The sequence below is a fragment of the Cupressus sempervirens genome, chromosome 5 (assembly GCF_028749045.1).
Source record: "Cupressus sempervirens isolate cs-2001-9-10 chromosome 5, ASM2874904v1, whole genome shotgun sequence".
Classification (NCBI taxonomy): Eukaryota; Viridiplantae; Streptophyta; class Pinopsida; order Cupressales; family Cupressaceae; genus Cupressus; species Cupressus sempervirens.
Genome location: NC_143122.1, coordinates 659478310 through 659488967, shown reverse-complemented (window position 1 = coordinate 659488967; position 10658 = coordinate 659478310). Strand labels below are relative to the sequence as shown.

Here is a 10658-nt window from a genome sequence, read left to right as displayed (position 1 = left end):
ATTATATTCTATTTATTTTGCATTTTAAAATTTCTTCTATAAGATCTTAAAATATTTATTATAAAATAATTAAAATTTAATTTACTACACCAAAATAAAATATGTACTCAAGTTTTTTTTCCACAAAAAATATTGTTTATATCTATTAAACTTATAATTTTAGAAAATATTTTATGTGGTGTTTATTAAACTATTTTAAAAGTATATTCGATTTATAGTAAATATTAAAATTTTGATGTATAAATGGTTGTCTAATTTAACTTGAAAAGATAAATGTCAACATTAACACACTCACACCATCCAACTCCATGATTTCTATAATTATAGAATCCCTCTCAACATTAATAAAAAAATATCACATATAAATAGTACAAATTAAAAACTTAAACTTAAAAGTAAAAATACTTACAATTAAAATATAAAATATTAATCACTAACTTAACACATGTAATAACAAAATTATAGCATGTGACAAATGTAATAAGATACAATAAAACTAAGATTCCATAAAATTAAATTCTCTTTGAGTACAACTATTCAATCAAAAGAGTTACAAGTTTTATAATATATAGTTTAAAAATAAAAGATTGATCACCAAAAGACTTTCCTCAATAAAAATAATTGAAATCCTTCTTTTTAAATTTTCTCAAAATTTCCTAGGTTATAGAATGCTTAAAATTTAAAAATATAGATCATCTCATAGCTTAACACTTTTTTCCTAAATTTATCAAAGATGTAGAAAAGATAAAATATTAAAGATTTGAGATTCAAATATTATTCAAAGAAAAAGATCTATCATCTTTATTATGTGTCTACAACAAAACTTTTCTTAACTGTATAATATGACTTTTTCTAATTATTCTACACTACATAACCATAATCTTATTTTAACAGTATTTTTGGAAAAATAGGAAGAAATAATTAAATAAAAGAGAAAAGAGATAATTTACTAAGAGTCAAAGTGATCCTTTCCACTCCTTAAACCATAAAAATGAATCAAATTAAAATTTTAAAAAAATCATTTCATTGATAAAACTACTCTTAGTACTTGAATTTATATTAAGTATTAACAAAATTGTTGTGTAAAGATATTAGGGAAAAACATAAAAGGAATAACAGTTTTAAAGAAATCATATTAGAAATTAATAATGATAAATATATTTTTAAACATTTGATATAATGGCTTAATTAAACTACAATACATAGAAGAGGAAGTGAACTTTATTGAATTTAATGGTTCAAAACTAATTTATAGTTATAAGAAATGTCAAATGATAATTTTACACTTTCTAAATTATTAAAGGAACCAACAACTATAAATAAGAAAATGAGAAAATGAAAAATAAAGTGGGAAGTAAATCTTGTGAAAAAATCTCAATCCTTGGTTACGAAAAATATTTTAATAGTTGTTTGGATTTATGATTTAAGGAGGGAAGTGCGGGGCTATTTACTTATGAACTCCCTAAATCATCTCATCTTTTGATTTTTAATCATCAAAGCTCATCATATGTGTTTTCTATCACTAGATGAACTCCCTAAATCATCTCCTCTTTTGATTTTTAATCATGAAAGCTCTCCATATGTGTTGGTTATCACTAGAAATACTACAATACACTCCATTAGAATGAAAAAATGGATTTTTTTACTAGTTTTATTAGATCGACATAAAGATTAGACCCATTCATTATCAGCTAGAAAAGAAATAGAAAATGTAGGTACCATGGGATGAGAATGTGGAAATAATCTTATCAACTCTTTCTAGAAAGGTGGTAAAAGTATGGAACATAATGTAGATAGATTATTCTCATAGATTAATTTCCATTGTTCAACAAAATTTTAAATCCATCAATGATAATCTTTCCTCTCTAGTTTCTTACATCGAGACAACAATTAAAGGTACTATAGATAATGTTATGATGATGGTTTGTATGTAAGATAAAATACATCCACGATGAGTACAAGTTGTCAGTATTGAAGTGGGGAATTTGAATATGTAGTGGACATCAGATGACAAGAAGGGATTGTGCACTAGAATGTGAGGACTTAGAATCAATGATTCAATGCTTAAAATAGAGTTGTACCACTGCAACTTATTATTACACACATTAGTTCTATAGTTTCAAAGTTAATCTAGAAGAAAAAATTCTTATGGTTTTGAATTTTATCTAGGAGAAGTTGGTTGATAGATCCAATGTGAAATTTTCTAGTTGGAAAGGGGCTCTCCTTAGCTAGGAATGGAAAATCCAAGTTCTTAAATATCTATTGAAAACTCTAATGGTGTATCCTCTCAACCTTTTCAAATACTAGACAAGTTTTTTAAATCTATTCAAAAAATACCAAGGATTTTTCTTTGGTTTAGAGTTGAGGATTAAATAAGGTTGGCTCTAGTAGCTTGGGGCAAAGTGTGTAATACTAAAGTGAATGAAGACCTAGGGATTTGATAAAAAAAAATGCTAAACTTAGTAGTGATGGCCAAGACAATTTGCTGCATTTTTAAAGAAAAAAATATTGGAATAAAGTATTAACGAGAATGTATATTATTAATAATATTACTGTAATAGATTTACTAGAATCTCACAATCTAGTGTAGGGTCCTGCTTCAAAAATGCAATTTAGTTGGCGAAAGAGTTAATTAAGTCTAGGATGAGATGGGAAGTGGGGAACGGTGTTAATGTTGACTTTTGGGAAGACAAATGTGTTTCTTGGGACCCAATCACTTCTTTGTTGATGTTGGAAAGGCTTAAGGATAGATGTCTCCTTTGATTTGATTTACAAGTCTCAGATTGTTGGTAGAATAGGATGTGGGGGGACTTGACTATTTTTTTATCCTATCCTCTCTTGTGTTATGATAGAGATCAAATAAGTTGTGTTTGTTATGTTGAATCCAATCAGATCATTTAGATAGGAAATGCTAGTTGTTGTTATTTTGTGGCCTCATGAATAAGTTCATTGCAAACTCCAATCATTCCTCGTAAGTGTAGGCCAAGGTGTGGAACCATAATCTTATTCTAAAAATCAACAATTTCCAATGGCTTGTTCTTCACAACAAAATCCTAACAATCGATAATTTGTTGAAAAGAGGTATGCTTTTATTAATATGGTTTTTCTCTTTGAAGGCGAGCTTGACTCATGTGATCACATTTTTTTGTAGTACCCTTATTCTTGGGATACCTAGATGTATCTTTTCCAATGCTATAAGTTATAGTAGATCATACCTGTTACAATGGAAAAGCTTCAAACATATTAGAGAAGTTGCATACAACCTAAAGAAAAATGAATCTTATTTCCTCTTAATCCCAATATTTTGTGGGACCTTTAGAAAGAATGCAATCATAGGGTGTTTAGGGAAGTCTTTCAAACTCTAGTAGTGTTGTTTGAAAGGATCAAACTTCGTGTGGTTGAAAATTACCTTAACAACCTTAAAGGTAAGGTGGATTTTGAGAAGGCAATTATTGTTGATAGCTCTAACATCCCCAAAGATAATAGTAAAGAGAAAAGAAAGAATGTGAGATGAGACTGTCTGCCATAAGGATGAAGAAAATTAAACTTTGCTGGGGTAGAAAAGGGGAATCTTTGTACTATTGGTTGTGGGAAAATTATTTAAAATGAGAATGGCATATGGCTAAGGCCCTTACAGTTCCCATGTAGTGTGAAACTAATCATTTAGTAGAAACAATGGGTCTCATTAATGAGTTAAGGTTAGCCATGAATTGTAACTGCACAAGGTTTTGGATTGAGGAGGATTCCTTGAATATTCTTAATTTTTTGTAGTAAAAGGTTAAGGCTTCATTGATTGTGGCTAACATCGTGATAGAGTGTAAATCTATTATAAATAATGGAGATGACGGTTATTAGCCATATGTATAGGGAAACCTAATAATCTAGAAGATGCTCTTGCCAATGTGGCACTTGCCAGCTTGAAGCCCATTCTTTTGAATGATAATTTGATAGGATAAAAAAATTTATAAGTTGAGATAGATCATGACAAAATGTTGCGTAAAGTGGGAGATTTTAAAATTCTTGTTATTAATGAAGGACATGCCTATGAAAATGAAGAGTAATGATGGTGGTGCTTACCACAAGGTTTTTATATCATTTTCAGAGAACTTCTCATGTTTTGTGGATGGTTTTACTTTTATTCATCTATCTTTTCCTTGTTTTGGGTAAAGGTGATTGCTTTGGGAAATCTATTGGAATTGAAGAAAGATGTAGAAGCATTACTATGGGTGTATCTCTGAAAAGGAAGGAGACTAAGAACTTTGATTTCTTGATAGAAGAACCAAAATTTTGGGAAATGATGGATAAGGGTGGTTTGGTACCTTATATGGTTAGGGTGAAGGATGCCCAACTAGAAATCATTGAGGCATTCACTAATGGATGGGAAGCGGGTATGATGACCTTGGTAGGAAGATGTCTCAAGATGGATATTGACATTAAAATGTTGATTATAAGTCTCAAAGTAAAAGCTATGCATTTTTATCATAATAAAGAAATTGGGGAGGACGTAGTTAAAAAATTTCCTAAGATAAAGGATGGGGCTCTCGTCAAAGAAAAGGGAGGGGTCTTTGTTGCTTCTTCTATAAAAGAAATTGTCCAAATTGGTCCTTGAAGTGATTATCTAGTATATCAATTGTGATGGGAGGTCTGATAGGGCTTAGAAAATCATTTTGTTCTATTAAATCATTTTAGGGGAAAATTAGCATTTCCTTTCCATTTTACATTTTTTTTTCTCTTGCTCATAGTGTAAAGGAATTCAAGGAGAAATAGAATAAATTCATTCTCCATAAAGGGTTGATGAGGCTAATTTTTGAAATCATAATGGATCATGTGAAGAAAATTCTCCCTCAGCTTATTCCTATTAAAAGTGAAAAAAAATGTAATACTCCTAGTAATAGAAAAGGCAAAGGAAAATGATGGATAGAAGAATTTGGAGAAGTGAAAAGGCAGTCAGTGAAAACAATCAAAAAGAGTGTAAATTATAAAGAAATGATGCTGCATTGTAAAGGAACAAGTGAGGAGAATGCTAATAGTCTGGAAATTGAAAGAGGATGTTGAGAGTGAATTTTTTGGAGAGTGTGTTGAGAAATTATTTAGACCGCCTAGTTATTTCCCCTCCCTTATTTTGGTTCATTCAGAGGAAGTTAATGATAGCTCGCCGATGGAGGATGGAGGAGGACATGGGTGGCAATAATGTCGTAGTTAGAAAAGATGAGGTGGATTTGATAGAGAAGCCATGTGCATCAAATCCTTTAAGGAAAATGTTGTCCATGATGTGTTCATTAAACCAGAAAAATCGCCTCTCAATGTTATCTTTAAAGATTCCGAGGAAAAGAATGAGGAACACAAAGATAGGACTTTCCCAGTTGCCATTATGGTCTATGCGGACGAGGTTAATGTGAAACTGTTAGAGGAGGATCTCAAAGACATTGATATCCAGCAACCTCTCGGTGTGCTCCGAATTACAAAGACTATCTTTATGTATACTTTCAGAATCAAACAATAGACTTTTAACTCCATTAAAAAACTCCACATCAATTACAGAACACTAAATATTTGAAAACATTTCTAATTTTTGCAATTTATATATACATTTCTTAATAAGAATTGGAAAATATATATACAGTTGCTCAGTTGCCTGACAAATATTAGCCGCCATCACTCAATTTCCTCTCCTTGTACAATCATTCAGCGGTGGAGGAAATCTACTTTTCGAACCGAAATTTCACATGAAATATAAAAAATAATTTAACAAAACGTCTAACTTAAACTGTTATGAATAGTCTGGCTTTGTCTCCAGCAAAAAAGAAACGTATTGTTAGAAGTAGTCAAACCCATGTGGCTGGTTAGTTACAACTAAACTGCCAGTCTGTCATACTTCCAGCCATTGACTGTTAGTGCGGTCAAAATAATACCAGATCCTCTGCAATGTATGAGGAAGTTAGTTTATTTTCAACATGAATTCAGGGAAGCTCTACAAACTTATAGGTGTTGGAAGTCTCTATAAATAGAGAGAAATTGTAACACATTGTGTGCAGTCAGATTAATGAAATAATTTTGTTATCTGCTGTCACCATGTTTCTTTATAGTTTTAATTTTCAATATGGTATCAGAGCCTAATTTAGCCAGGTTCAACTGGAGATTCATTTAAAAGTTCAGCTAAAAATATTACTAGAGGGTTTTGTTGAAGGAAAATATATTGCTGGAAATGGTTTGTTTGCAAAGCTGATTTTTTTTGAAGTGATATTTGGTTGCAGGGCTATTATGATGCTGGAATATTGCTAGATTTGTTTGAAGGCTGATTTTTTTGCTAACATGGGTTCTTCAAATGAAGTTTTGCCTATCTTTGATGGAAGTGGTTTTGTAGATTGAAAAATTGCAGTCAAAAATGCTCTAAGAGAGAAGGCTTTATGGAGGTTAGTAAATAAAGAAATTGGGGAACCTCAACAAACTAATAGAGAAAAGGAGTTGTGGAAATGCAAGTTGGAGCAAGCTAGAGAAGATATGTTGTTGTCAAATGAAAAGAAAGGCTAATCATTGAAGTCAATGTTTGCAATATGAAGATCACAATAGTGATGGTTGTAGCAAGAGGTGTACTATCGGTTGTACCCGACACTTCAAAAGTTTTTACTATATTGATGAACCATGTATCTGAAAAATATTCCTAGAGAACTAGCGAGCACAGCGGCTGGGTACCCATGTGACTCGGTAGATGGATTATTTTTCATATGGACTCAATATTAGTATGCTAGAGAAAAGTTTAGAGTTGGTTTATCTATCATTGGATCAATGGTTTTGTGAAGTTTGAAGGGTCTGTGGTAATCCAAAACCACTTGTTTAAGTAAATCTATTGAACGGTTTGTGGTAAGCCAAAACCACTTATTTAAGTGAAAAACTTAAAAGTCTTGAAGGGTTTGTGGTAAACAAAAACCACTTGTTTGGGTGAAAGATCCTAAAGCATTTTTTTTCGAAGAGTTTGTGGTAAACTAAAACCACTTAACAAGAGAAATGAATTTTCTATGTTGTAAATGGGTACCTCAAAAGGTTTAATGCCAGGACCTATCATGTTTAAATTTCTTATTGTGATTTCTCCCACTGAACGAGTCTTTAGTGGTAGAAATTAAGGGAGGATGTTAGAAGTAGTCAAACCCATGTGGCTGGTTAGTTACAACAAAACTGCCAGTCTGTCATACTTCCAGCCATTGAGTGTTAGTGCTGTCAAAATAATACAAGATCCTCTGCAATGTATGAGGAAGTTAGTTTATTTTCAACATGAATTCAGGGAAGGTAGTTTATTTTCAACATGAATTCAAGGAAGCTCTACAAACCTATAGGTGTTGGAAGTCTCTATAAATAGAGAGAAATTGTAACACATTGTGTGCAGTCAGATTAATGAAATAATTTTGTTATCTGTTGTCACCATGTTTTTCTTAGTTCTAATTTTCAATACGTATAATAGTACACAATTGCTGTTTTGTTTGTAAAATTAAAGGTTTGAATAAGCCTTTAAGCTCTCGACTCAGAAACAACTCATGCGAAGTTTCAATCGTTACCCTTAGTAACACCAGAATTATTATTATTATTATTATTATTATTTTTCCATGCAATCAACATGATCTCTTAAAAAGAAATACTCTGCAACTGCCAAATATATGCTGTTTATACCTAACCAACCAATAAGGCCTATCTCCAATATAATTGCCCGGGGGATCGTAGGTGCATATGACCCATGTGTCCTTGCTCTTACATTTGATAATTGAACACCCAACTCTTTCAGTTGTTGCCCATACTATCTGAGTATACTGTGTGCAATCAGGGCCCGTGCAAGTGTTAGTGGCATGAACATACCACTTCCTTTCATCAATCCAAGCATTCACTACCTGCAGAGGTGTCCACTTTGGGCCACTGCCCCAAAAGATATTTTCACCGTAGGGTGATCCTACAGAATGCTCGAGAAGGCAGTCATTTCTTCTCTGTCTCGCATAATCACGAGCAAAAGCGGCAACTGTGCTGTTCCATTTCAGAGGCGGAGCTCCAACGGCTTTCCTAGCCACATTCTGCGTATCAACGAATTGCTTTCTGGCATCAGAGCTCGTTAATTAATAAGCCTTCCACACTGCATAATAAGACGACCACCAAAAACATAATGACCAGCTGGCAAAGTTGACCCATCTTAATCAGAATATATCTTTGGATCTCTCAATAGCAACTAATAAGAAAAATAGAGATCAGCTAATAGTTGACTTCTGAGAGAGATTGAAATGTGAAAATGTTCTACATAAAATTTCTACTTATATACAGCGAGAACCTTATACAATTTTAGGTTTGGAGTAAACAATAGATTTGTCCAGGTGTTCTCCTAGAGTATCGTTATCGATGTAAGCGTTTATTCCTTAACCTCGACGCTTAATACTTTTATCCCGTTGGTGTTGCTCTGAACCTCTGTCAATAGTGTCGCTTCGGTCACAAGTTTTATAATTTTAAAGGTGACGCGGTTGTAAATGTGGCCGACGCTAAACATTTAAACCTCAGAAAACATCTTTCGCACTGTTAAATGTGGCGGACGCTGAAAATACGAGTTGCTTGAGTCATTTCTAAAACCGATGACGGCTTTTGTCAGGATTTTGAGTGTGATCAGGAATTTCTGTCCAATACATATCATGTGCTGACTATTCATTTTACGCATGCGCCTCGAACGAACATTGCTTTTTATTTTCGTTAATATTTTTAATTTATTAGTTGAGCAAAAGCACACATTGTTTTTTTCCATAGGTAAGAGGCCATCAGGCCAAAATTTAAACGTTAATTAGACTTCCACCTTCATTATGTACCAATGATTAGAAATAATTTCATCATTTGTCACTTGTGTTTTATTTCTAAATTTATAGCTCTGCTCTTTACATATCCTTGAAAAGTTCAAAACTTCTAAAATAGTCTAAAATCAAGTTGTTAACATATTGAAGTGAGAATTGAAATGTTGAAAAATTGATTTACTGACTAATATTTAAAGTCAAATTTGAACATAGAAAAATATACAATTATTTTTTTAACATTAAACTTTCTAAAATTCAAATGAAAACTAATAAATACTTAAGCCTTCCATTTTGATCAAAGATATAATAGATTTTAATCATTCTTCTTTTGTTACAAATAGCCAAAAAGGCAATAAGCAGATAACTGAAAAAAGGTACTAGAACAAAAAATTTCATCATAAGGACTATTTGGCTTGATGAATTCAAGATTGATGTTTTCAATGTCCTTTACCTAGGAGGGTATTTGACATGAAGAATATTCATCAAGAAGTCCACATTTCTTCTAACAACATGTTTCTATTTGTTAAATCTCCTATGATCATCAATGTAAACAATGAGAAAAAGTGGGACATTATTCTTTCTCATCATATTAATATTGTAGTTGCATAGCCTAGGGATCATGCAGTTTTTATTTATGTTGATCAATACCTTTTCAAGATCACCTAAATAAATATTCTTAAATAGTATCCCATAGAGAAGATCTCATATGAACCATTGCTACAAACATTGAGGTGATGTCAAAGGGAACTTCATATCTATCTAAACTGAAGATGTTTAAACTTTACCCAATATTCCATAGATTGCCCTTATAACTAGAAAGTGAGATGATGATAACATATATTTGATAATGATTCCTAAAATAGGTCCATTGAAGGTAGTTTGAATTGTAGGTCTACAAAGCTTGATGGTAGTTTCCATAGTTAATTATTAAAAACAATGAGCCTGAAATCAACTAGTTTCTAGAGTTTGCTTTATGTCAATACTTATTGTGAACTGGTTAGAATGTAAAAAGACAAATAATAGAGAGAGAGAGAGAGAGAGAGCAAGAGCGAGAGAGAGAGAGAGAGAGAGAGAGAGAGAGAGAGAGAGAGAGAGAGAGAGAGAGAGATTGGAAAGGATTATGATGAAAATATTAATCTATTAATCAAAAGGTCAAGAGTTACAAGAAATTAATAATATTAAAACCAAATGAAACATTAACAAATAGAAGATAGAATCAATTCCTATTTATAAATGATTAAGCAATGGTATCGAAACACTCCAATACGTTCAAACTAGAAATGGTCTAAAAAGACTCTAACCAAGGTTAAAAATGAAGAAAAAGAAGCATTCCTATTCTTGCAAATATTATTGGTTTCCATTCTTATGACAGACTAACATAAAGGGAAAGATTCAAAATTGGGAATCTTTTATCCCAACATTATTCCTATTTGTCTACTATCTTCCCCCATCCTAAATCATCATAATGATATACTCTAATGTAGAGCAAGGATCAAACCTTTAGCATGATGATCAACATCAATATACCTAAGAGTATTGAATAAAACAAGCACAAGTTCTATTAATTAACCCCATCTTTTGAATTAGATATATAGAATAGGAAAAATGATATCAAAGGAGTAAAACAATTCAAGGAATATTGTTATGTTCAGGAAGAAAGTTCTCAAACATAAAATGTCACTTGAGTTGTGTTGGAATGTGTAATTTCCCCCTCAAACGAAATGTAAAATCACAATAGAGGATTCTAGAAACTCCAACTGGATTAGCGAATAGAGTTAGGTAAAATTAATATTTAGGTTTGTAAATTTCTAGAAGTCATTTATGTTTGTAAGTTTCTAGAAGTCATTT

The 10658-nt window shown here is 31.8% G+C and overlaps 1 long non-coding RNA gene and 1 pseudogene across 1 annotated transcript; one reads left to right on the top strand and one right to left on the bottom strand.

Annotated features, from left to right (window-relative positions):
* Positions 1-6796: 6796 nt before the first annotated feature.
* Positions 6797-7419, top strand: LOC149557613 (uncharacterized). The gene is made up of 2 exons (XR_016352405.1): positions 6797-7284; positions 7316-7419. It is a non-coding gene; the product is annotated as an uncharacterized LOC149557613 (long non-coding RNA).
* A 185-nt stretch (positions 7420-7604) lies between these two features.
* On the bottom strand, positions 7605-8169 carry LOC149557612 (pathogenesis-related protein PR-1-like; annotated as a pseudogene).
* Between the last annotated feature and the right edge of the window lie 2489 nt (positions 8170-10658).